Genomic DNA, 13,177 nt, shown 5'->3' on the forward strand with positions numbered 1-13,177 from the left:
CAATCTAGTACAATTCTTGTAAACACTAGAAAAAGGCATTGGGTTAAATATTTACCAATTTTTGTTAATGACTAGTGGTTGACTTTGTATATGAAAGCAGTTTGAACTCAAGTTTGACACAGTAAAGTTGCAGAAGTGCTTTGGAAGAGCAGCACCAAATTCAAGATGATATATCTAACAGCAAACTTGATATTGTTTTATACCAGTACCACTTTAATTGACTGATCTTTTGTCATTCACAGTAGCCATTTGTCCTTTGTAGGAATGAAACAAATTTTTTAAAAAGTATTGAGCAAATTTATCACTTTGAGAAGTATCCAGCTCAATCTTTGTAGGAGATATTAATTTACAGTTCATTGCATTTACATTCTCAATGAATTATTAGGAGACTTCCACCAGAAGTTTTTGCTCAGATTTAGATCATTACTTTTGGCTTAGGAATGTGACTCCATAGGAATTCAAGCATTAACCACATATGAAAAATGGATTTTTTTTCCTTAAAATCTTACTCATGTTGTATATTTCATTTAACACAGTTATATATCATCAATCTGTAATCTGAGCTAAACTACTGCTGTGTCTAAATCATTGTGTCATTTATTTTATTTTACTCTTCCCTTTCAGAAAATCAAAGTGCAATTAAAGTGGAATTAAAATAAGATGACAGGGTAGGAGAAAAAATTACAAGTGAAAATATAATATAGCTCTTTATTAAAGATTTATATTCTGTGATTACATTGTATTCCCTTCATGTAAAAGTAAATTTATACAGTTTTTCTATTAAAATAGTCTTAAGCCTATTTCCCACCACTAGTATTAATCCACCATCTTGTAAAATAGTGGAATTTGTGATAAATGTAAATCAACCCTGAATATTCATTGGAAGGATTGATGCTGAAGCTGAAGCTCCAATACTTTGGCCACCTGATGCAAAGAACTAACTCATTGGAAAAGACCCTGAGGCTGGGAAAGATTGAAGTCAGGAGGAGAAGGGGATGACAGAGGATGAGATGGTTGGATGGCATCACCGAGTCAATGGACATGAGTTTGAGCAGGCTCCGGGAGATGGTGAGGGACAGGAAAGCTTGGCATGTTGCAGTCCATGGGGTCACAAAGAGTAGGCCATGACTGAGTGAACAACAACAAATAATAAATGTAAACATAAAGTAAATATGTAGGGCCAATGATTTTTTATGCTTATTAAATACTGTCGCAATTTGCCTAACAGAAAGCATATTACCTACATGTAGAATATCCGTATAGAACTGGTGCCACTTATTGGCAGGGTACAAGGATACAAATGAAATTAAGAAACAAAAGTCAGGGAGTAAGAATATTCACAAATATAGTTTTTAACTCTTTTTGACAAATGATTTCATTTGTGATATTATTACATTTTTTCTCCATAAACTTAACCAGTAAGCAGACATGCACATCCATAATTTATTATTTCAGACCTTAAATATTCTTCCCTAGGCCAGATTCTACTGACTTTCCCACCTCTCTTAGCAGATGATTTTCTTATCTCCTTGATCACAGAGAGCCTGTCAGGAGGCAACTTCCTCCTTATTTTCCTATTTCTTTCTCCACCCCCTTCTGCTTAGATAGCTCTATCTAGGCCGGGACATAACTTACTCTCTACAATTTAGAGGAATTATTTTTCCTGCTGTCAGAAATTTAATCTCCATTGTTCCATCAACTCCACTCCTCTTTTGTCCTTATTTGGTACCATGGATTTTCTTGTATTTTTGTCCTGTTAGGATTTTCTCCTCCTTGGTAATGTGAACACACTGAAATCTCCATATCAAACAAAGGAAACAAACACAACCACAAATCTATACCCACCCCAAACCCTACAGCATGCTCATCTACTAGCTTATTCTTCTAATTCATATATAGCTGAAATTATCCAAAGAAGACAACACTGTCTTTACCTCTTCATCTCTTTTTTCTTTTGTACTTGAGTTCACTGCAGTCTGCTGCTAAGTGCTGCTAAGTCGCTTCAGTTGTGTCCGACTCTGTGTGACCCCAGAGATGGCAGCCCACCAGGCTCCCCCGTCCTGGGATTCTCCAGGCAAGAACACTGGAGTGGGTTGCCATTTCCTTCTCCAATGCATGAAAGTGAAAAGTGAAAGTGAAGTCACTCAGTCATGTCCGACTCCTAGCGACCCCATGGACTGCAGCCTACCAGGCTCCTCCGTCCATGGGATTTTCCAGGCAAGAGGACTGGAGTGGGGTGCCATTGCCTTCTCCATCACTGCAGTCTACTCCTGTCTATTAACTAAAATTTCTCTGTCCAAATCATTAAGGTTCTCACTGCTAAATTTGATACTTCTCAGTTTTTTTCTTCCTACATCTCTCCTCAAAGTTCAGTGTTCCTGTTCATTTTGTCTATGAAAACTTTTCAGTTTAATCTTTCACATTTTTTAGGGCATCTTTTTGGCATCCTTACTCCTTTACTTTTCCTTTAAACATTGGTACTTACCAGTAGTTGCCTACATGCTCAGACCTCTTTTCTTTTTAATATACACACCTTCTATGAAAGGCCTTCTCTATTTTGCTGGCTTCAACTATGACCTGCATGATGGTGAACCTCAAATCCACATTACATGCAGATATCTCTCCTGGACTTTTGCCCTGACTGTGTCAAGGCACCTCAAACCTAACTTGGTCAGAAAATTGGAGTCTCTACTGAATGTGGTTTTCTTCTATGTAGTGTCCTGTTCAATGGACCAGCAGATATCCAGTCATCCAAGAGAAACTGGGACACAGTCTGGGTTTCAACTTTACTCTTCACATCATGTCTAACTAGTGTCAGAGTCTTGTCAATTTTACATCTTTAATATCTTCCAAATTCATTTCCTTCTCCTGTCACTGGTTGAATTTTGAGCATTATCATCTATTGATGGAAACAATCACCTTACTGCTTTTTCCAAATTCAGTCCTGATCTCATAAAACCCATTCTTCATCTTCAAAAATAGAAAATTTTCTAACATTCAAATCATATTATCATAATCCTATTTAACATCTTTAATACTTCTTTAATGTCTTAAAAAAAATAATCCCACTCATTAGCATAGGAAAGAAGATCATTTGGCCCCTCTGCCTGGAAAAGGAAATGGCAACCCACTCCATTATTCTCGCCTTGAAAATTCCATGGATAAGGAGCCTGGTAGGCAACAGTGCCTAGGGTAGCATAGAGTCCGGCATGACTAAAGCGACTTAGTACACATGCATGCATCCTTCAAAACAGCCTGGACATCAGCTCCTCAGAGAAACTTCCCACTGGTTTAGTTGTCTGTCTTGTGAGCTCATTTTAAGTCCTATGCTTAGATCATAGTACCTTTTCATTTATATTGAAATTATTTTCCTCTTCAGACTCCCGGAGGTCAGGGACCTTTATCTCTGATTTCTCAGTGACTGCAAACACAGTAACTGATAAGAGTTTGTGTACAATAAATGGAAAAAGAATGAATGACGGTGGAAAGAAAATTAGGTATTTTGTTAGAGCCAAATAAAGAACTCTGAGATCCTGTTCTAGTTTATATTGAGATTTGAGAGAGAAACTCAATTTCATTAACTAGAAGATAGAATCAGTTGTGATGATGATTTCTAGTTTTCATTCTGAAAGCTACTGATAATAGAGTTTCCTAAGAACAGAATTTTAGGAATAGAATATACTTTAGAAATTAAAGCTGTTATTGCTGAGTTGTGTCTGACTCTTTGCATTGCAGCATGCCAGGCTTCCTAGTCTTCACTCTCTCCCAGAGTTTGCTCAAACTCAAGTCCATTGAGTAGGTGATGTTATTTAACCATCTTATCCTCTGCCGCCCCTTCTCCTTTTGCTTTCAGTTTATTAGCCACACATATTTTTATATTATAATGTCAAGTAGACATGTGAATGTTATTAAAAGATAAGATGCAAAATTCTCTGATAATTACTCTTAAAACAATCTTGCTTACTATTTTCAGTGGTACTGTATATAAAAGTTGATCCATTGTAATGCACCCTCTCCTAAGATATTTTTCTAGAGAAATTAGCATTTCCCTAGCTAAATTGTAACCTTTGCTGTTTTTCAAATGTTATGATTGTATACATTCTCAACTAACAAAGTGCAAAGTAAGAATCTTTGCAATTATAGTTTCAAAATCTGAGGGAAGAAATTACTCTTTTTGTTTTCTGTTTTCTGAAATACTTTAATAAGTTTATCAACCACAAACAAACACATTTCCATTGCCATTTTAATATTCTGTCTACCCTGTCAAATGTTAGTGGTCAAAATGTAAACCAATTCAGTCACCAAAGTGTTTTGTTCACTTAACCTAGGACAAGGGGTTTGGCTTTCCTCTAATACCTGGAGGCATGAATAAATCAGCCAGTAATTTTGGTATCATGCAGTTATGAGAGGCTAAAAACACACTCTTGGGTGCTGTAGTTGTATGTATTTATATTTGTTCTTTAGATATTATCAGCCCTCTGTGGAATGGTAAAAAAAAATTTTTTTTCTAATTCAAAGTAAATTTGAAAACCAGTTGAATAAATTGATATGCTTAATGATACTTTAATCTAAAAGTCAGAAATAAACAAGTAACAAAAATATTAAAAAAAACACAGAAATCATTCTAAAATCTACTACCCAAATATTTCTCTTGCTTTTGAGAATTTCCGCCTTGTTCTACCTGCTTATGCAGGATTATAGCCTCTTATAAATTCCCTGTCCCCAGGAATTTCTGGAAGTCCTCGCACACACCCACTCACAAACATACACACAGACACAAGTCTCATGAATTATTGAGTGGTCTTGTGTTCACTCTCCCATGCCTACTGACTCCTGTTTTTCCTCCTACCTCAGTTGTGTTTCTAAGATTTGTCTTCTCTAAGCTATGTCTTAGGAGATATCTTCATTTTATTTTGATGTAATTCTCTGTTACAAAGTCGCCAAAGTACCACTGCCTTATGTCCCAGTGTATAATGAGATTTTAGGGCAACAAGCTCTTAAGCTGTTGGAAGTGGGGTTAGAAACAATTCCATCCACCCAGTGTCCCTGTCACGTGGGTTTTCACCCCAAAATGCAAGCTTTTCCATGTATCAATAAATTTTTGAATAGAGGACCCACATCTTCCTTCGGACTTATATGGACAGTGTTTAAGGCAAAATCAGAATTCCTCTTGAAAATCCTTTAAATTATCCATACAGGATAGTGTAAGTGGTTTTATACAGAAATTCTTTGAGAACCACTGAGGTAGATGAAGGGAAGGAATGAAGGGAAAGAGTACAGGTCGGTGTGTCTAACTTGTTTCCTTCAAACTATTTGCTACATCCCTGGTGGTTAACTGCGTGGACTCATTCCAGCTTACCTGCTGACCACTCTGCTCTGTTTTAATACTAAACCTTTGCAATTCTGATTTGTGGTTGAGAGGATTAAATGAGATAATATACGTGAATGTACCCAGCTCAGACTTTGGCATCTAGTTAATGATTAAAAAAAAAAAAAAGATGTTTTCTGGATTTGAGGATAAATTTTGCCCAGTCAGATGAACATATACACTGCTCTTTGAAAATGAGCCACCTGTTTCCTGTTTTTCCAAGTTGCTTTTCCTTTCTGAACAGATGTCATTTCATGAGCATCGGTTTCATGACCTCTGCGTGGAGTCAGAGCTTTCTCAAGCGCTGGGAGCTCCTGTCAGCTGGTGCCTGTGATGCGTTCCCACTGGACTGGCAGCTCCTCCCACCCTTCTGTACATTTCTTTTCCAACTCAGCACTCTCCATTACTGTCACTTTCTCCATGTTCTAAAACTCCTTTCTTGAGTAACAAACTCTTCAATTACCTGCAGGCTTTTCTCTCTTTTCTTCAGTTCTTTTCCTGAGACCCATTCGGACACTCTTAACTAGGATTTTTAAAAATTTGATGTAGTGTTTTATTTGCTTCATGCCCCATCTTCCTACCCAGAAGTGGGGTCATTGCCCTCCTTGCTTCCCAGTGATGCTCTCAGATCTGTATTCTTTATCATTTAAACCCTGCTCTTTGAGGCTAACCTTTTTGCTCTCATCTAGCAATATTAAATTGTTAACATTTACAGAATACTTCTAGTGAGCCAGGCCATGTGATGCACAGAATATTTCACTGAAAACTTACAATAACTTCATAAAGTAGAAAACTATCATTATCATATCATTATCATATCATTATGAGCTTTACAGAGGTCAAGCAACTTGTCCTTATCTGAATAATGAGGATAAAAGAGTGCCTAGCTCATTGGGTTTACTGTGAGCTATACTGTACATAAAAAGCTCAGTAAATACCATGTAAGTATTTGCTGTTATTTTCCTGCTGAAGGAGACTCTATGAGAAAATGGGGGAGCTGGCATTCAAACTCTGGCAGTCTGACTCTAGAACACATATCCTTAATCTTTATTTACCACCAGGTGACATTCTAATAGCCTTTGAAGCCAGCTGTGTTTCAGTTCTCCAAAGTTTCTTCGTAGTCTGTGATGTCGTTCAACCCCATCCTTGCTCTTTTACCTTTGTCTCCTGTGCTGCACGGAGAAGGCAATGGCACCCCACTCCAGTACTTTTGCCTGGAAAATCCCAAGGATGGAGGAGCCTGGTGGGCTGCAGTCCATGGGGTCGCTAAGAGTCCGACACGACTGAGCGACTTCACTTTCACTTTTCACTTTCCTGCATTGGAGAAGGAAATGGCAACCCACTCCAGTGTTCTTGCCTGGAGAATCCCAGGGATGGGGGAGCCTGGTGGGCTGCTGTCTATGGGGTCGCACAGAGTCGGACACGACTGAAGCGACTAAGCAGCAGCAGCAGCCTGTGCTGCAACTTCTACCTTTTTCACATTACCTCGCTGCCACAACAGCAGCCTGCATCCTTTATAACCTCTGAAATCTCTGCCTCACATATTTCACTATCTCATCACAGCCTAGTGTTTGTTCTCTGGTACATGCTCACTGACACGCCCATTCCGTTAATGTCATCACAATTTCATTATTCATCCCTTCACTTTTTTTTGGCCCAGGTTAGATTTTTATGGCTCAAACCATAATCATATCCTTGTATAGACTCCTAACTTCCTTATCCACCTCTCTGCCCCTCACACTCACCTGATGTTAGCCCTACGTTCTTTGCACCTACATCTGAACAATTGTGTATGGCTGGAGAAAAATCAATAACCAGGCAGACTGGAATTTTACATTAAACAAATCCATCATCATATTAAATTCCTTAAATAGGCACTTGGCACTGCGTGACATTATAGTGTTTCCCTAGTAAACTCAACCGTTCTCAAGATAATTATTTTACATTTTCTCCCCTCATTTCACATCTCACGTCTTCTCTTTACACTCGCTCTCCCTGATGATTTCATTTGTTTTACTTCATTAAGAAAATAGAAGTAATGAGACGAAAACTTCTTCAAGTTCCCATTTTCAGACCCACTTATAACCACTCCTGCATGAGTCCCTTCCCTTCTTCCCTTTTTCTTAACACACAGGAAGTACCCTCTTGTTGTCAAAGACCAGCCTCCACATGTGCTCTGGATCTGATTCTCCCCTGTTTTTGCAAGGACCTTCTTCCTTCTCTTTTCTGCATGTCAAACTCTTCCTCTAGCAATGCTCCAGGCTGGTTTGTCCTAAAAATCCTCTTGCAGTTGCACACACCCTTTGAACATCTAGAATGCTTGGGTCTGAAGGGGGGTCGCTGTCTCTGTCTCTGCTTGCTTGTCCGCATTCACTATGTCCCCACCTCATCAGCCCACTCCCATTGGCAGGTGCCACGTCTCCACTGAAACTGCTTCTTCTAAGATCATCAGTGAGTTCTACGCTGGCAAACCCAATGGTTGCTTTCTTGTCTTTAGCTGTTTCACTCCTTTTATTCATCCAGATCACCTCTCTTTAGAGAGAACTTCTCTGATGACTGAAGCTGAAACAGCCCTTCCCATCCCCCATAATGGTGCCATTACATCACACTGCTTTATTTTCTTCGTGGTACTTATTATCTGAATTTATCTTGTTAATTTCTTTGTTCGTTTGTTGACTGGGTGTCTCAGGCCCCCAACTAGAACAGGGCCTGGCAGGTCACAGATGCCCAGTAAGGATTTGTTGGGTGACAGCACAATGCTTTATTTAGCGTCTTCTCTCCCCTCCGACAACTAAGCTTTTGTTAACCGGATGAGGCTTGTCTGCCTGACTCTCTAATATTGGTATAGCTTTCTAGACCCTTAATCACGGAGACTTCCTGGTGGGTGGCCTTCATTTGTGGACAGGTCCGAGTCCCCTAAAGGACCAGTTTCAATCTGGTTCTGTGCGTCCCCTCTCTCTCCTCCTCTTTTTCTCTGCACCTGTCTGTGTCATTCTGGAGACACTTTTCTAGTCTTTTCCTTCTTCAATATGAACCTTAGTTTTAAAGCCTCCTTTTTTCTAAATACTGATTATAGGTTGCTGAGTTCCTGGTGACTGGTGGACATCTCTGGTCCAGTTTGGGAATGTCACAGTCCTACACTTGCTCTTTAAGTCTGTAAAACTTCCCTGGCTGGGGCCAGCTGGCTGAGTTCCAGATCTTGCTCTAGTCTTCTGAAATCTTCAGTATCTGGGTCAATGTTATTTGCAGGCTTGACTTTTGTCACCTAGCCATTAAAATATTGTGGTCATCCAGTGACGCATACTAATAATGAAAATGAGAAGAAATGTCCCTGCGAGAAGTCCAACCTACATGTTTTTCTAGGATGGATTTGGCCAAGCTGACAGGGCAAAAGCAGCAACAGTTCCAAAAAGAATATGCAATTAAAAAAAAAAATCATCAACTGTTAGCCAAACAATGTTATTCTCTATTCTCCTATTGTTAAACAGATATGAAAACAAAACGAAAGCCCACAAGAAAACAAAAGCCCACAAAGGCATTACTGAAAAATATTATGAATTCTAATTTACCGTGTTATTCTGCTGCTCCTGCTGCTAAGTCACTTCAGTCGTGTCCGACTCTGTGCGACCCCATAGACGGCAGCCTACCAGGCTCCGCTATCCCTGGGATTCTCCAGGCAAGTACACTGGAATGGGTTGCCATTTCCTTCTCCTACTATGTTATGAGTGCTCATAAATCCTTTTAGGGCTTCCCAGGTGGTGCTAGTGATAAAGAACCCGCCTGCCAATGCAGGAATTGTAAGAGATATGGGTTCTATCCCTGAGTGGGGAAGATCCCCTGGAGAAGGGCATGGCAACCCACTCCAGTATTCTCGCCTGGAGAATCCCATGCACAGAAGAGCCTGGTGGGCTATAGTCCAAAGTGTTGCAAAGAGTCGGACACAATCAAAGTGACTTAAGACGCACACAAATCCCTTTAACTCCTGATTTAATGATAATAAAAATACTGCCATATGCACATAGACAAAAATATCTGCTTGAGACCTAGACTCAGTATGGGTGTATGCTAGAAACCTAACACTAGAGACGGCCCGGAGGAACAATCAAGTGCCACTGGTTATTTAATTTCAGCCCTTACTTTGACCACACCCAGTGAAAGTGCCATATCAAATGATCCTTCAATTTACCATCCAAACTTGGATGCTATTAAAAATTAGGCTGGAAAAACATGAGCACACCAGGGCTGTCTTGAGGAAATGGGAACGTGGAGTCGTTCCAACCATAAGTTCCTATGAGGACTCTGGGCCAGTTCAGCCTCTTGCAAGTAGAACACAGGCTCTGGCTCCTTCAGCTGTGACTCACTGCTGCCCTTGGTCCACAGGCTTAAAGATATAACAAAGGTACTGTTAATTGTGACCTAGGGACTTATTTGTTACAAGTGCATTTTTGTACTCTCACAAGTCTGTGATAACACAGACCATATCCTTTCCAGTGTTTTCCGGCCCACCTCTTACAAAATAAAGCAGGTCCTCAATAAATGTCTTTGAGAAAGAAGGAAATTTCTCTCTTTGTGAGAAAAAAAAAAAAAAAATAGAAAGAGATTTTTTTCTCTTGCAGAGAGAGGCTTACATGAGCTAATGTCCCTTCCCCGAGCCCAACCACTGTGTAATTCAACATGAGGCTTCAGTGGTAAGTAAAATCCAGTCCTTTTTAGAGAGCATCTGACTTGCAATGCACTTGTCATTTCCAGCAGAATAAAACTGTATATGTGTTCATGTGTGTATGTGTGGGTTAGAGATAATGGGGTGGGTGGCAAAACAGAATAGAAAATAAGTTAGTTAGAGCTAAATTTGCCTTTTCTCCCCTGAATATATGTGTGTGTGTATAACACAAGAACAAAAAAGTTTCTTAGAGGAATGTTATTATACATATTCTGAAAGCAAGCCAATAATTTGATAACACTTATATGCTCATATTCCAATATTTTTTAAAGGCCAGGGTACAAGAATGATGTCTCTGCTTCAGGGTGGCTTCTCTGAGCTGATACTGGTTATTTTCCTTGAATTGAGGCCTTAAGGCTGGCCCTGGGGAAGGGCACCAACTCTGTTCTCTGTACTTGCCTTAAGCAGTCAACCTTGAGAAAAAAAGTGAATACTGAGACTAGGAGGCATGTTTGGAAGTAAAGAGACTCCTTTCCTTGGTGACTCAGGAGTGCTTCTCCTCATTTCACATCCACCTTGTATGTGCATGAAATCCTTAGGTCTATAGCTGAGCTCTCCTTGAAAAGTCGTCAACTCCCACCTCCTCGTTATTGACCACCTCACACTGGGTTGAGTCTGGATGTCTCCAGTGACAGCAAGCTTGTCCTCTCCCACTGGAAAGTTCTGACGGTTGAAAGGAGTCTTCTTTAACTGAAGGGAAATCTGTCATCACGGATGACCCATATATATATTTGTTTGCTTGGGCAATGCCCTGGTTTTAATGGCGAGTTCTGTACCTTGGGATACCTAACCCCCCAGTCCTGGGCACACCAGGACAGATGGTCACTCTGACTTTAGTGCTCATCTGCTGGCCCTAGTCTCCATCTTGGGCTATGCAAAGAAGTGTCATTATTTCTTTTAAATAGATCCTTTTTGACTCACTTAAGGTACATTTCTTTTGCTCCAAACATTCTCAGCTGACACAACTTTAGATTCTTTATTTCCCACTCTATCTGCTCATAATGTGCTGTCCTTTGTTGGGGGAGACACTCTCCTTTTCTATCCATACACTTCCATGAGGAGGGGAATTTTATTTTCCTCTTCTTTAGGGAGAGATTGGTGTGGACACTTGTTTTTTCTCTACCTGCTCTTTTTCTCATCCCACTGTAAGGAAGAGTTGCAGCTAATCTTATTGTTGAAAACAACTTTTGGCCCAAGGTTTTATGGCAACCCGCTCCAGTACTCTTGCCTGGCAAATCCCATGGACAGGGGAGCCTGGTAGGCTGCAGTCCATGGGGTCGCTAGAAGTTGGATACAACTGAGCGACTTCACTTTCACTTTTCACTTTCATGCATTGGAGAAGGAAATGGCAACCCACTCCAGTGTTCTTGCTTGGAGAATCCCAGGGACGGGGGAGCCTGTTGGGCTGCCTTCTATGGGGTCGCAGAGTCGGACACGACTGAAGTGACTTAGCAGCAGCAGCAGCAGGATTACTTTACCTCAAAGGTGATGAACAGATAGTCAGCATCACTAATTATCAGAGAAATGCAAATCAAAACTACAATGAGGCATTACCTAAACAGGTCACAACGGCCATCGTCAAAAAATCTACAAACAATATATACTAGAAAGGGTATGGAGAAAAGGGAACCCTCCTACACTGTTGGTGGGAATGTAAACTGGTACAACGACTATGAAGAACAGTGTGGAGGTTCATTAAAAAACTAAAAATAGAGCTATCATCTGATCCAGAAATCTCACTGCTAGGCATATATCCAGAGGAAAACATGGTTCAAAAAGATAAATGTACCCCAATGTTCATTGCAGTGCTATTTACAATAGCCAAGACATGGAAACAGCCTAAATGTCCAGTGACAAAGGAATAGATAAAGAAGATGTGGTCCATGTATACAATGGAATATTACTAACCATAAGAAAGAATGAAATAATGCCATTTGTGGCGACATAAACGGACCTAGAGATTATCACACTGCTGCTGCTGCTGCTGCTAAGTTGCTTCAGTCGTGTCCGACTCCTAGTGACCCCATGGACTGCAGCCCACCAGGTTCCTCTGTCCATGGGATCCTCCAGGCAAGAGCGCTGGAGTGGGGTGCCATTGACTTCTCCGGATTATCATACTAAGTGAAGTAAATCAGACAAAGACAAATATCACTCATGTGTGGAATCTAATTTTAAAACATTTTGATATTTGGCAAAACTAATACAATTATGTAAAGTTTAAAAATAAAATAAAATTAAAAAAAAAAAAACATGATACAAATGAACTTATTTACAAACTTAAACTCACAGGTTTTGTAAACAAATTTATGGCTACCAAAAGGGAAATCTTGGGTGAGGAGAGGGATAAATTAGGAGTTTGGGATTAACATACACACACTACTATACATAAAATAGATGACCAGCAAGGACCTATTGTATAGCACAGGGAACTCTACTCAATGTTCTGTAATGATCTATATGGGTAAAGAATCTGAAAAAGAAATGAATATGTGTATATGAGTAATCAAATCACTTTGCTGTGCACCTGACGCTAATACAACATTGTAAATCCACTATACGCCAATAAAACAAAAATGTAGAATACAAAACTATGCTGCTGCTGTTGCTAAGTCGCTTCAGTCGTGTCTGATTCTGTGTGACCCCATAGATGGCAGTCCCCCAGGCTCCCCCATTCCTGGGATTCTCCAGGCAAGAACACTGGAGTGGGTTGCCATTTCCTTCTCCAATGCATGAAAGTGAAAAGTGCAAGTGAAGTCGCTCAGTCATGTCCGACACTCATCGACCCCATGGACTGCAGCCCACCAGGCTCCTCCATCCATGGGATTTTCCAGGCAAGAGTACTGGAGTGGGGCGCCAGTGCCTTCTCTGACAAAACTATGTATTACCAGTATAATTCCAATTTTGCTTGATATATATTTTAAAAATCTATGTATATCTATGCATAGAAAAGAAAGAATATGATCAAGGGAAATAACATGTTTGCCTGAAAAAAAAAAGGTGATGAATAGGTTCTATCTTGTTTTTTTCGCTGCCAGCCTCAGCCTCAAGGATCAGTTAACAGACTTGACTTTATTCCTTCCTCCTTCCAG

Source organism: Bubalus bubalis, chromosome 10, assembly GCF_019923935.1.
Source record: "Bubalus bubalis isolate 160015118507 breed Murrah chromosome 10, NDDB_SH_1, whole genome shotgun sequence".
Taxonomy (NCBI): domain Eukaryota; kingdom Metazoa; phylum Chordata; class Mammalia; order Artiodactyla; family Bovidae; genus Bubalus; species Bubalus bubalis.